The sequence below is a fragment of the Cyrtonyx montezumae genome, unplaced genomic scaffold (genome assembly GCF_038088225.1).
Source record: "Cyrtonyx montezumae isolate F1298 unplaced genomic scaffold, pur_monq_1.0 scaffold_13, whole genome shotgun sequence".
NCBI classification, from domain to species: domain Eukaryota; kingdom Metazoa; phylum Chordata; class Aves; order Galliformes; family Odontophoridae; genus Cyrtonyx; species Cyrtonyx montezumae.
This window is the reverse complement of record NW_027071859.1, coordinates 17,330,619-17,346,369: the sequence shown is the minus strand read 5'-3', so window position 1 is coordinate 17,346,369 and position 15,751 is coordinate 17,330,619. Positions and strand designations below refer to the sequence as shown.

General features: G+C 36.2%; 1 protein-coding gene across 8 annotated transcripts in view; it reads right to left on the bottom strand.

Annotated features, from left to right (window-relative positions):
- MYT1L (myelin transcription factor 1 like) overlaps positions 1-15,751 on the bottom strand; it is a 287,002-nt gene that overhangs the window by 104,547 nt on the left and 166,704 nt on the right. The window lies entirely within an intron of this gene.

Genomic DNA, 15,751 nt, shown 5'->3' with positions numbered 1-15,751 from the left:
AAATACGCAGGAAAAAGCCCAGCTCTGGAGAGGTCATTTAAAGTAAGATGTAAAAAATAAATGTAACAAATAACGAAACTGAAAGCTTACATGGAAGCACAGGTTAGCAAAGTACATGCCCTTCTGTAGTTATAAATTATTATGAAATATTTATGTATATAAACCAATATAATATCTGATTGGTCCATGACTTATGATGTCATGGATGGAGTTCATCTCTCACCTACCCCTAGGCTGCTAAGATCTAAGTCTGTATGTGTTATCTGAACCTCACTTTACAGTCAATGTAGAGAAACTAGAATATCCTGAGGTCCAATTCATCTCACCTTTCCTAGACTCTTTGACTATCTCTTTCCGCTAACAATAAAGAGAGTTAATGGTGATTTAACTCATATTTCTACCACTAAGGAATCTGATATATTTGAGAAATCTATCCCATCAGACTCTTCCATTGTTTTTACTACTGTATGTCCATCTCCAACAAAGAGACACCTGCATGATGCAAGCTGTACTTGCACTCAAATCTTACAATGACACCCAACTCAACTGTGTTCAGAAGCCAAAAGCCACAATGGACTAGATCTTATTGCCAGACCTGTGAATACAGGGACTGATCAAAGAGACTAGGAGAATGCAAGGAGAAGAGGTTTAATGACTCAGACTGATTCATTAGATGAACGCATATAATCATATTTTTCTAAGAGGTTATTGATCCTGAACACTTCAATGTTTATGTTGGTGTAACCTAGACATGTAAAAATGGAAACATGCAAAGTCAGTGACCCTTTCTGCACAAACTTGAACAACGATTTCTGTTCTAATGTCAAATTGTAAACTGCAGTCCTGTTTAGATTACAGTTTAGACATCTAAACTGGAATAAAACCATCAGGAATAAAAATGCTCTATTTTTCAAAAATGAGGTTAGCTACCTTGAGCTCAATCAAAGCAGTATCTAGAGCTGCCAAGACATCCAGATTTATGTGCCTCCTGTGTTTTCAACTCAGTAGTAATGACAACTCTGTTTACAAGTAGAGGGCACGGAAGGTTCCTTTTTTTTCATGCTAACATGATATAAAATGAGAGAATTTCAGAAATCAATCATTCACCAATGTGAAAGGGTTAGAAAATGCTGCAAGAGTGCATCTAGCAGTTACAATGGATCTTTGCATAGTCATGATGCTTGAACCTTGGACATTATATGAAACATTTCTATTTCAATAGGTTAAAAGCAATTGCTTTAAGAAATTCAGCATGCTACGTTCAAGGAATCACAAATCAGGATAAATAAACTGCTGAAAATCAAAGACGATTCATGTTGTTGTCTTGTCAATCACTTAACAACATGGCTAGATACTCATTAGTACAATCAACACCCTTAGACACAATCTTGATTGATCATATTCAACAACACAGGAGGTCCAACTATCATTTCAGCAAGTACTTAAGTATTGAGTAACAGAGTATGCTGTCAGTTACTGTATCTCTACTGTAGGGCTACTATAATGAGATTAATAGCTACTGACCACTGTTTCTGTCATCTCTACATAAGAAACATAATAGCACTGGCTCTCAACTTCATTTTAACTGAGAATGATATTTGGCACAGAATTAAGAAATATGATACACCAGTTTTCCTGTAACTATAGCAGTAGTATCTTACTTATCCAAAACGTTAACAGCTAGGAAATATGAGAAAGAATAATACTGTGGGCCAGCCTTCCAATGCAGGAATGTGAATGTCACCATTTAACTTCTGACATCACAGAAAAAAAAAAGACAAAAACAAAATGATACAAGCTGCAACCGCTTCAGTACTTATGTACTGGATTCTCACCTCCAGCATAAGCTACAGGACACTGCTCTTTGTCTTGCACAGTCGGTAAGGAGTCATTCAAGTGTGAAATATTCTGAATTCTGGTTGCTAGAGGATTGAGATGTTTAATTTTTTTTTATTTTGAAAAAAAGAAAAAAGATTGTGGCTTTCCATAGCACACAGACAACATGATTAGTCTAAGACAGAAAAGAAATGACAGCATTCTCTGTACTTTATTTCATGATAAAGCTGAAGCTATAATCAATTATCCTTAAAAAAATGTGAACTGCTATCAATGTGCATTTAGCAAACGATTACGAAGGAGCTAAAAGGTTACTCTCTAGATTATCTTTTAAAGATATCTTTATACTTGATGCGTTTCACATGAAAAAAAAATCAACAATTAAAAAAGGTTAGACAAGGCCACTAAGATCATCCAGTCCAACCATCAACCCATCACCACCACGCCCAAAGTGCCACATATACTCTCTTCTTGAAAACCTCCAGGGATGGTGACTTCACCACTTCTCTAGGCAGCCTGTTCCAATGGTTTACCACTCTTTCTAAGAAGACTTCTTACTTAATATCCAACCCAAATCTCCCCTGATGCAACTTAAGGCCATTGCCTCTCATCCTATCTCTAGTTACCTGCAAGAAAAGGCTGATTCTCACCTTGCTACAATATCCTTTCAGACTGTTGTAGTGATATGGTCTCCCTTGAGTCTCTTCCAGACTAAACAATCCCAGCTCCCTCAGCTACTCTTCCTAAGACTTGTGCTCCAGACTCTGTTTCCCTTCTGTTAAAGATCTAAGGCCTCTTGGATCTCTAGGCCTAGATCTAGGCCTCTTGGGCCAAGCTATTTCAGTATTATTTGCTTTTCAACTATCACTAGAGTATCAGCAATTTCTATCAGAGATGCTTTAGAGTAATTCAAGGCTCTTTCTATGCTCACACATTTGTCCGGCCCTAACTTTCGCTCTGTGTGGCAGTAATCGGGCACGTTCATTAAGAGACACAAATAAAACAACTTAAGGTTTTCAACATCACAGAAGCAGAGGGCCATTATTGGGGAGCATTATTGTCCCCTCTGAGAAAATGATGCTGCATCCACTCACCACGACTTACACCTTGAAAGGGGTGTATTTGCTTGTGCTAATAACCAAAGTAGTCTCCTTCTGCAGCACACAGAGATTGCTTTGTTGTAGTATCAGGGAGTCCTGCAGGCAGTATTTCCACTAAGATACAAGCTCACCTATCTCAGATAAATTGTTTGAATATATTTGCAGAATTAAAGAACAAAACTGTCTCTTTGACGTTCAGTTCGAATTTCTCTCAAGGTTTTATTCGTGATTAGAATAATTAGAAATACTCTGGTCTAAAAATGAAAGCTTACCTACAGGCTTAAATGCATTACTCCAAAAATCAGATGCCTAGATACGGTCCTTGCTCTTAATCTACACATTTTGATATATCTGATGAAAGGAAAGATGTCAATTAAGGCCAAAAAAATTATAATTAAATTCCATCACATTCCAGTCCAGAATAGTGAGGCTTCAACTTGACTCATATCACAATAAAAAAAATACTACAGTATGTAATGTTACTTATTATATCTGACAGTGAATTCTATTAGTCTGTAGAAGAGTCTCTAGAGGAAAATGAAAATAGCCTCCCAAGGGAGTGGAAGCCCCACACAGCATGATTTAAATGTGGCAGCTGGGCTGTGGGTGGAAATGGCGGTTCCCATTGAAAATCTGCTGCCAATATACCTCCCATGGCTAGGTTTCACAGGGAAATGAGGCAGTTATCCTTCTCTGAAGATCAGCCGTTCAGTACTGAAGATGAACAGATAAGAAAGGATCAGTGAGTGAAAAGAAAAAGGTCCAGAATTATGTACTGTCCAGGAACCAAAATGTGAAACTGGGAAACGACTGGAAATATAAGCATGTAGCAAGGATATGGCAAGAATTGGAATAGATTTTAGTTCAAAAAGATGAAAGGCAACTTTTTAGAAAATGTAAATTATACCATTCCAACAACTACTTTTAATTTTTTGAATACTCTGATGTATTGGATGTTTAAAACTTATGTCTCATTGCATTTAGCAATGTGTTAATCATTTTTAAAAATGGTCCCTACATAATTTGGGGCACAGATCGACCAGGGGAGTAGTTAAATGTCATCACACTTAAGTACCTAAGTTTAGATGACTAAATTCCTCACTGAATAAATTACCCAATGGGAACATATAGGTATGTGAACATAGGAATCACCATACCCAGCATGCTGACTGCGGTAAAACTATGCTAGGAAATAAGAAGCACCATGAAATGAACATTGTTGAAATTGCTTCCCTGTCATGGCTGTAAATGTGGTCCTTCTAGAGGATTTTTTTAATCACCAAGCTAGTTTTTTTCTCTGTCATTTTCCATTCTTTCTAGAAAACTTAGAACTCCCTCCTGTACACAACATGGGCACCCACTATCTTTTTTAGCAAGACTTTTGCTTGGGAATTAACTTTGTCCTTATTCCTCAGGCTGATGGAGAAACTGATGGGAGTTTGTTTTTTCCCAGGTTACCTGGTCCATAAAGGGGACACGATGGCAGTGTTATCTGTAGAAATCAGAACTGACCCCTGTACGCTAGCATGAGAAGAGAAAGCCTTCTTTGTCTACTGGATCAGGGGATTCTGGTGTAGTTATATGTGGTCTGCAAATCTCAAATTTTCCAGTCTGTAAAAAGCACTGAGTTACATAGCTCAGTTAAGCTGACAGGACTTCTGAGCACACATAAATGGGTCTTCTATTACCAGTTTAATCAACAGCATACTCAGGATTTTCGCAGATATTTCTTTTACATTTCAGTACCTAAGTTCTCATTAAGTTGTGCTCTAGAGGTTTGCGTTAATATTTTGGTTTAGATGTGTAAATGTTTTCTGTGAAAATAAAATGCAGAAATTTAATGGTAGAAAGCTTTTTTTATCTTGTTCTGTAGCTAACAGGTATATGTTCTTAACAGAAGGTGGGGTAGGTATGAAAAGAATATTTTTGTGTCCATAATACATAGAAGGAAGGAATGATCTCAATGCTTGGAGATATTCCAAAGCCACCTGGACACCCTGTGCCACTGGTTGAGCAGGGGTTAGACCAGATGGACTTGGAGGTCCCTTTCAAACTCAACCACTTTGTGTCTTTCTAATGCTATATGTGATGTATAGATATTATGATCCTTCAAGTTCTCCAATACTACGCAAAAGTATACTGCAGTGTAACTAGCAGGCTATGTTTTCCTATCCCTGAACCAGAAAAAGGTAAATTCCATTACAGCTTAATAAATAGGAAGTGTAATGTCTTTCCTGTTTTCCAGAACAGTCCGTTGTTTTTTTGTTTTGTTTTGGTTTTTTTTTTATTCGTTTGTTTTCCTGGGAAGTTCTTGATTTTACAGACTTCTAGAACAGAAACAGTCATTTAGGTTTGAACAGACCTTCAAGATCATCAAAACAAACACAGACTATGTATGTCTCAGTGTAAGAGGAAAAAAATTCTAGTCCTGCTTATGCAGAAGACCAGTTTAATCCATACTATACACAAAAAAAGTAGGAAGAAAAGTCTTACTATCACATTTAATTAATTGTGATTGTTCTGACGTGGTTCTACCCAAGCAGTCTAGTAGACCATGATTTCTAAATCTGACTGACAACTATAATTTTCACTGAGCAATCAAAATCATAGTAGATAGAAATACTGAATGTTTTCCCCATTTTATAGTTCTCCTTGAATGCTGACATTTTAAACAAGTTAGTCAATGCCACTTTAACTGTTAAGTCCTTCCTCCTACATCCCTTTAGTAAAGGGAAGCAGTGAGCCTAATTTCTGAGATATGAAGTTAAAACAGTAGTCAGATTTTATTTGTATTCTTTCTAAAATGGTATTTGTTTTATAATTCTGACTCAATTCCTGTGTCTGTCTTTCTGTGTGATTTCCTAAAGTCTCTTTTTAAGTCACGAGTTAAGCAAAGCCAGGGCATGTCAGTTCTGAGTGTGTCAGTATTTCCAAGGAACACCGAGGTGCAGTAGAGGCAGTGCTATGACTCAGAAAGTAATAGACTTTCCTTGCCAGGAGCACTGAAAGAAATTTTTAGCTCACCACTGAGGAAAGGACAGAAGACCATAAGGACAGAAATACCTTATACAGTACAAACTTAAAATCAGCTAAGTGTCTGTGGTTTAAGAACCAGAAGTGTTAATTCCAAAGCCCTACTTGAAATAAAGTCACACAATTACATTGTCAAAGTTATTTCTACATTTTCAGGGAAGCAATCTCTTATATATATGTATATATATTTTTTTTTTTCCAAGGTTGCTATGACAAGGCCTGAGTCGATGTGTTACTGCAAATGCATTTCAACATCATAAGCAATATGGACCTTAGTGTCATTTGAAATAGAATACTTAACATCACAAAATGCACTGAGGCTACTGTATTAACATTTGTGAATTGATTTCAAATTAACAGCTCAAGAAGCTTTATGATAATAAAATAAAGTTATTGTAATACTGTATGACCACAGAGGAGCCATACATCCACTTGGGAATTTGTATCTCCTGTTTCCCTTCACAAAGTAGAGGGTATCTAGAGAATTCTCTGAGAATCACAGAATTGTAGGGGTTGGAAGGGACCTCTAGAGATCATTGAGTCCAACCCCCCTGCCAAAGCAGCTCCCTAGCCCAGGTTGCACAGGTAGGCGTCCAGGTGGGCCTTGAACATCTCCAGAGAAGGAGACTCCACCACCTCTCTGTGCAGCTGTGCCACTGCTCCGTCACTGCACTGTGAAGAAAAGGCTTCTAAAACTTTTTCTTAGTGTGGTCTCTATTAACATGCAAATATCCGTTAAGACTAACATGTCAGAGAGTATTTATCACATATGTTGAGATGACATTTTGCTTGCCATTTTCTCCTCAAATAGTCCTTACAATTTTTAAGAAACAAGATACTATTAATCCCAATTGATGACCTTAGAAAATACCATGACCAAGCAAATCCTATGCATTAAAGACTGCATCATTATTTCTAGCACAAGTATATTGTCACAGATGATACTCAATAACAAATACCTGTTTGTTAAAATCTGTATAAATGAACTTTTAATATGAGATGGATGGTCTATTGCAAAAAGCACTGGAGTAGAATTCAGAGGAATGATTCAACTTCTTGCTGTGACGCAGACTCATCATGTGGTAGCAGTCACGAACTGCTGTTTACCAAGGGAATGAATACATTACAGCTCTCTGCTTCTATGCAGAACTGTGCAGTGGAACTGTAACATCCCAGTGAAGTATGTATGCTCTTCTCCTATCTAGGGAAATGCAAGCACTTAACCACACAGCAGAATTTAGATGCAGAATTTGGAATGGAGGAGGCTATTTCCTATACCGGGGGATTTCCACTCCTAGCAGAAGTATCTTAAGCTTTTCTTTTTTTCTTACAGAAACAGAGATGAATTCAGATGAATTTTCACTAAGAGATAACTAGAGAATGAATTCCAACCTTAGCCATTGTGCAGTATGGAGCATACAGGAATGTGTGAGAAATTGGTGTTTAATATCCTTTTTTGACAGTAATAACTGAAGCTTCATTTTACACATCAAAAATTGCTTATAGAGGTTATAGTAATCCACACTCCAAGTGCCCTCTTCACTAATATTTCATGCAAAAAAACATTTACATGATCTTTACTACCTGTGAATTCTACTCTTTAAAATGATTATAAGTCTTCTACATGAAGTGCTAATGCTGGGTCTGGAATTAGGTTTCCCTATTCTCAGAGTTAGAAAACTCCCTCTTTTGTATTTTTGTCCATAAAACAAAAGCAGGTCAAGAAAAGTAAGTAAAGATTGCATCCTGACACACTAACGTTTTTATAGTAAATGGAAGTTCCCAGAGCACAGGAGACATATGTTGTATTCATAAAGTATGACATGTTTTTACAGACAAAAATTGGTCATTATTAAAAACACTACACTGAAAGAAATAGATATGCATAGAGATGTAATAATTATGCTATGGATTTAATATGAAGCATGTACTAGGATGCTAAATAAACATTCCCTAGCCAAATATCAGAAATCGAGAGGTTTAATCTTACAGTATATTTCTACAACCCAATAGTTGCATGTCTGCTTTGACTTCAGAGTTAGACACAAAATAAAAGAGGGGATTTGAGGGTTCTCATTTTGGAACGGCAGGCTTAAAGGTGAAGTCAAATGCATGATGGCTTTTACCTTTAGCCTTTATTCTGAATGCTCGCTCCCTGTTTGCAAAACACAGTTAAGATTTTCCCCTGGAGACATTACGAGGATGAAAATCACTAGCAGGTGCATATCACAGGTGGATTTCCTTAACGAAAATCAGTTGCAGAGAAAGCATTTATTAGTTCATCCAATTTAGTGGCCAGCTCATTACTTTAAATTAAAAAAAAAAAAAAAAAAAAGATGGCAGAAGTATCTGTTCCAACCCTGGGGAACTGAACTTAAAGCCAACTGCTTTAAAGGGCTGATGCTGGCTCTTAATGTCAGTCATATCATGTCCTATCTCATTTAGCTTTGTAATATTACAAATTTTATGATAAATCTTTGATTTAAGACACAAGCCTGAATTCACTCACAGGAGTACTCTACAGCATTATACCACTTCCTCATATGTACCATTCATACTCAAAGTGCAGCACTGCTGATTCCTGAAAACAACAAAAAGGCATAAAGTTCTGCAATCCCTTTTCATGTTATCAGTCAATTCCAAAATTTGCCTGGGAAGGTGATTCAGGTGAGCAGTCAGGAAACTGATATGGTAGGTCTACTCAGTTTACAGAGTCCTAAGCTGTATAATGCCATATAGTGCTGAAGACATCGTCAGGAGGTATTTAACCTCTGGGCATTTGACTATACTGTGGATATATTTACTTAGATTTATCATTGTCATCAAAGATGTCTCAGGAGTGCCTCTCCTTTCCCTGTCCTCAGCTGACACCACTGGAAGCAGTACTCCATTCCAACCTCTAATAAGAAGTGAAGTCTTTCAAAGAACTGTCTCAACTTACGTAAGAACTTCAATGTAAGTCTTTAAAGACATATCAGTGTATTTTTAAGAAAAAAAAATAAACCACTATTCTTCATTGCCTTTTTTTTTTTCCTACAAGCGTGTTTTTATTTCTCATTTCTTTAATTTTTTATGTCTCATTTCCCTATTTTTTCACAGAATTAAAAAATGGATGAGGTTGACAGGGACCTCTGGGTCCATCTGGCTAAGCCCCTGCTCTGGCAGGGACACACTGGGCCAGGACCATGTCTAGATGACTTCGGAAGATATCCAAAGAGGAGGTCTCACACCCCTTCTGTGCAATTTGTGCCAGTGCTCTGTCACTTGCACAGCATGCAAATACCTCCTGCTCCTCTATGTGGCAATTGCTCCTTGTCCTTGCAGTGGGCATCACTGAAAAGAACATGGTCCCATCCTCTTTGCACCCTCCCTTTAGATATTTATATAGATTTATAAGATCTCCCCTGATCCTTCTCTTCTTGATGTAAACACAGTCCCAGCTCTCTCAGCATCTCCTATGAGGAGACAAAGTCCAGACATGTCATCATCACTGTGACTCTACATATCCATCAATGTGGACTATTCCACTAGTATGGTGTAGTGAATAAGACCATGCAGAAGGCAGACAGACCTTCTTTTCTGGTTTCTTTGTATTATAGTGAACTGCTGCATAAGTGCTCTTGGCACCCACCACTTCAATGTCATCTCAGCAACGAACAAGCCTAGGGGGACACAGCAGAAAGCTCATCCAAAAATCTGCTGTTTGCTGTCACTGTACATTTTGGGCAATGCTCTCCTGCCTTTCATTTCTATTTTTCCCCCTTTTATTCGGCTAGTACTCCTGGCACATGAAGATCCAGAAACTTGCTGCCACTGAAATTGCTATTCCCAATCCAGATGGTGCTATGAGGAACTAAGCTGTGGATCTTCTGTATGGGAAACACCAGACAATGGCCGCCAGCATGCAGAGCCAAACACCACTTGCTGGTGTATATCCGGTTGATATTTCATACCCAACTTTGTACCTTCCTAATCATTAATCAAAAATCAGACAAAGAATATATTGCCAAATTCAGACAGCAGCCAATACAGATCTCTAATACATTATGGATTCTCTGTCGGCACGTTTATTTATTGTCTGCAGTGTTCTGCTTGAAAATCCCTATGCTCTTTCATTTTATTTATTTATTTCTGTGTTTATTTATTTATTTTTCTCTAGCTGGATTTAACAAAGCAATGAACCTTCATTTATTAACATTTTTTTTACAAATCCTAACTGGTCAATTTTATTACGTAAATGAAAGAATGAATTAGCCTGAGTACATTTTTATCCTCAGGTAAATACCTTGTAGATGATTTTATCATTTTAAAGTTTGGCTATGAGCTGAGAGAGAAATAAATATACATTTATCAACACTTCCAGTAGTCAGTGGGATTTTTCACAGTACTGTAAAAGCAAGAAACAATAAGGGCCTCATTGTTTTTTTGGTTTGGCTTTAACATAAATGCATCAGTGAACCTCAGGTTCTGCACAGCATGCAACCATGCCCTACTATCAAATTAATGTTAAAATATGTACAACCCCGTTTCTGATTTATAATATCATTGACAAATACTAAAAAGGACAAGCATGCCATAAAGTTTATGGATGGAGTGATGGCATGCACAATGATATTCTCATAAAGAATAAAGGGGGAAAAGTTATTTATTCTCGTGGAGTCAAGAACTAAAATACAGATAGACTGGCTGCGTGCACAGAATTTTTCATAAATATCCCACAGTGCACACTGTTGTACAGCAGCCATACATTAATTAGAGCATTCAGCAGACACTGCAATGTGTTACACTCACCCAAGTGAATCTTCATTTTTCACATGCAGGGCCTTACTAATTAAAATCAGCTTTGCAATTAAACGTGGAAAATTGTGTTAAACTTTCAAGCATGGTTTAGAAAAAAAATGCATTTATTTTTAGGGTATTTTATTTTGATGCAAATGAATTTTCCATCAAAGTGAGACTAGTAGAAGGGAGGTATGAGGATTTCTCTTTTTTGTATTATAGATGCTCCTCTCAGTTGCAAGTTGCAATGCTCCACTATCTCTCTGCCAGTACCTGGCCCTGTTCCAATGCTTTTAGTGAGTGCTATCTGTCAAGGCATGAATAATACAGCCCCTAGGCTGTCGGCAGAATTCAAATGAGGCATACATCAGGAAGCAAGCACTCGACTTTAGCTCCAGAACATGCTCCTGTGAAGACAGGCAATTATTCACCCACGGCTGCAGCCATGGCAATCAAACTGGTGGGTGAAAAGGTATATGAAACGAAAAAATTTGAATAAGAAATATGGCACAACAAGCCAGAGAAATTCAATAATTTTCTAATAAGAGTCAGACATTTCAGTCTTTTAATTTTGAAGTTTGGGAGTCGGGATTATTCCTCTCACTCCGTTCTAAAATACAGATGACTTAACTACAGTATATAATGCCAAGGTAATACAAGGGCGTGGGGGAATTTTCACAATCAGAAGAATGCTAAAATCTGAGGTATTTATAGATGGAAATAAATCTGTTGTATCAAGTGTCAAATCTCATGCTCAAAAATTAAAAGACAATCAAAACAATTCTGTCTGTATAATGTAATACATAGAAACACACAGCCTCATAATGCAACAAAGAGCTGGCTGAACTCTAGACATTTGTTGGTAAAATAAAATGTAATACATTTTATAAAGCTGGGGACAATTCATATACTATATGAATGATCCAGACATTAACCTCCTGTCCTCGCTTTTTGAGACTTGTTTCTTTTCTCCAGTGATTAACGAAAAAAAAATCCTGTACGAATACAATGTGAGTGGAAGACAAGTTAGGGAAATTTTTTTGGTAAATGAAATCTCTAAGTTGTATTATTTAATCTGAATTCTTATTTTCATCAAATTGAAATTCATGATACAGTAAGAGCTCCACCAGTATTTGCATTTTAAATTTGAAGAGGGTACTATTTGGCCTAGCTTTAATCATTCATTTTAACTTAAATTTGATACACAATATTTCAGGATGAAATTTCAGACAGAGTTTCTTATCTGTTTTTAAATACAAACTTATACAAGTATACGCATTAAAGGAATCCTAAATTAACACATATAAGCTCCACATACCAGCATAAGATTCTTTTTAGGGATCACATTTATTAAAATATGACATTCCTCAGAACAAAACACATTTGACAAGTGATTAGTTCATTACAGAATCTAATTGCTTTTGTTACTGGAAAAACAGTTTAAACAACAATATTAAGAAGCATTAAGAATAGGGCACTGCATATAATTAGTATTTTTTTAATGGAAACTAGTTATAATTTTTTACTATCTGTCTAAGTATCTAGTTACATGAGATACCTTAAACATTTATTGGGTATATGATGTGTTATTTAAAAAAAAAAAAGCTAAGTGCATCACAACACAGTAGCGTGCAACACTTAGAAAGCCATCACTCTCATCTACTTCGTAAATAACAGGCCACAGTTGGTGCAGTTAGAGTACCTATGGGATTTTTACATGCATAACTTAGACACTAAGTTGGACTTGCTTTTACATTTATGCATACATAGAATGCGAATCCTTTTGTCTTTAAAGTTGAGTAATGAAACAGGCCAAGTTCCTTCTAATCACAATGCAAGAACACTCAAATCTTAATTTTTTTCTTTACAAATTCAGCTGACAGATGCCCTGAGAACAGTTCTGAGAGCACAGTCCTAGTGCGCATTGTTTAACTGCAATATACTAAGATGGGTTGATCACAGCTAAAAGTATTCAAAGAATCTGGAACAATTTGTTCAAAAAATAATACACAGCTAAGAAAGTGTAAGAGCGTTGTTCATTATCATACTACTCTCCACAGTGGAACTGAAGAGCTACTAAGGGAATAAAATAAACAGTATTAGGAGTGTGGTCCAGGGAGAGCCTCTGCTTTTCACTCCTAAGATCAGAATTCCTTTCTTGTCTCCAGAACCCCTTTAATGGGTTTATGTCTCTCTCTCCCTTCCTTCCCTCTCATATCTTCCACAACTCTTGCCTTTCTTGCTGTGTTTTTTTTCCCCACAAAGATATGCATTTCTTTAACTGCATATTCTATTTTATCTTAGGTGCCCAGAAATACAAATGATCTTTGTGTGAAGTGCAACAGTGAAGTGTTGCCTCATGCTGTGTATCCTAGCCAATGCTGGTGAATCCATGATCCCTCAAGTTTCTAGGTATTGCTCTTAACACACCTAATTTTGCGCATTTCCCCTTAGTGCCCAAAACTGGGATGCTTTCTGAGCTTTCTATGGAGTCATTTGGGAGAGATGCTTCCTCTAAATTAATTTTAAAGATCCCAGCATCTTCCATTTAAAATTGCCCAGCAGAGCAGGCTGTCCATCTTAGCTGATGTGATAGCATGCCCAACTAGCAAGCTAAATTAAGCACTGCACTTAAGAGCTGAGAGCAAAGCATTTGCTGTCATGCAATGTTTAATTTTACAGTGAGATCTTCAAAAAAGAAAAACTAATAAAGATGGAAATGATGCAATAAGCCATTGCCACCCTTATCCTATCCTAGTACCAGTCCTGTGTTTTGATGAAACTCAATGGCTGAAAAGGCTCGCTTGTTTCCTTGGCAAACTGTAGCATTGCAGAGCTATGGGGTAGACTTGTGAACTTAGCAGCCCGTTCTTAACTGATTTCACAATGAAACATGGATACAATTCTCGTTTGATTTCTACTTGATATTTTCTCAGCAGAAAAAATGTCCCATCCCCTAAATCTGACTGAAGTTTTGAAAGGATATTTTTGTTTCAGATGAAGTTTAACGTAGCATCTGAACATGGTTTTCACTGCAGTACTGGTATTACAAACATAAACTGATAAAAAATTAATTAAATTGAAAACAAACAAAACCAAAAATTCGAGAGACTTGACAATGGTATAAACTCAAAACAGAATAATGTTAGAGAGCTCTGAATGCAACTAGTGAAAGCAAATACATTTCAATTCTTATAATGAGTTAGCCTGATATTGTAAATGGGAAGGTCTTAACCTCATTAAAATGCTCTGTGGGCCTAAAAAAAATTGAGCCAGGCATCACCTGAGCACATAAAATTTGATTGTACTCTGATTTCCTTAGAAGATATTGCTGGAGGGTCTTTCCCACCCAAACAGAAAAATAAAGAAAAAAAAAAAAAAGAAATTCATCATTTTTCAAAAACTAAATTACTAGGTGTTGATTGGACTAGATTACAAAATATGAATTGCTGTTTCAGGGAATAAGTATGTAATCCTCAACAAATGATTTCTGTTTCTACACTAAATGAAAGATTAGTTAGTTAAATCTATCTTGATTAGTGGATGGGCAATCAGAGCAGTAAGAAAGCAATTTAAAAACCCTAGGAATTCCTGAGAAGAAAAAAATATTTCTTGATGCATTTCCAATTTTTTTTCCTCTGCATCCACCCTAAAATTTCATTAATTAACAGTTCTGAGATTCAGTCTGTTTATGTACTTGCAAACAAGAATCATGTTAAGAAAACAAAGTATGGAACTGATGTCTCAAGACTGCATGTAATCCTTTCAAACCTTCTATCTTTCCCTTCTCCCTAGCCCAAAAAGTTGGTATTAGACAAACACAGGTAAAAATTAAGAATAACTCAGAAGAAAAGTTGTTGTTTTTTAAGCTTAAGAGTTTTATTCTGTGTGGATTTCAAAATTATTGGCTTAAAAACAGCATGCAAATCCTATGAAGCATAAAGAAATGAATGAAGTCACAATCTTGTAACTAGAAAGGACATTATAATCATGTCATTTAACTGCTAGCTCTTCATGAAATTTCTGAAGGAAAAGAAGGATTTGGTGCCACTCATTAATTACTGACAAAGCTTGTATTTACATGAACAAAATGGTGAAAGAAAAACATGACTTGAAATGAGAAATTGCTAACAGTTTTAAGAAGAGTGGTTTTGGCTAATTCTCCTCAATCAGTGTTCCAATTTAACCAAATCCCTCAAACTACCACAACAACATTACCATTTTTTATGACTGAAAAAAGGATAAGGAAAACAAATCTGAACAAAAATGTCTAATACTTCATATTTTAAAAATGTAATTCAAAATAATTCTAGTGTCAGGCACGTCAATTTCTTAATTTTCAAAGTATTTTCTTGATTTGCCCCTAAGATTCACTCACTGTTAAGAAATGACATATCTAGCACCGAGTGGACAGATATGTCACTGTTTTTCATTTTTGAGATAAATGCCTTAACCTTGAATGCACAGAACAGAAGTTGGAAGGAACCTACAATGGTCATCAAGTTCAATGTTATTTCCATTTAATTCATAAAAAACACATCCCATGTCCTCACTATGAATCGTTTATCAAATTTGGTGTTAAATATGTATTATTCTAAGTGCAAACACCACAAGTGCCTTAAAATCTGAAAAAGTCAATAGTGAAAAAAAAAGCAGTTCCATGAGAATTTAACAGTAGTTTGAACACATTTCTCTTCACATGGCCAATTCAAAATACTCTGCTGTATAATATATGTCAAATAAAATGCACTGCACACAAGAAAAAGTGACGCGTCCCTGAGCATAAACACTGCTATTTTTCAAAATATTGCATGAGAAACTAATGCATGAATGATTTAGTAAACCAAACAGTACAAGACAATATTGAACATTCATAATGCCAATAAATTTAAATACTGACTTCTAAATTAATTTGAAATACATGTACATATGTGTAACCTAATGCTATTATTATTAACATACTTATATTATTAACAGTAAACTATTAAGCATATTTTCTTAAT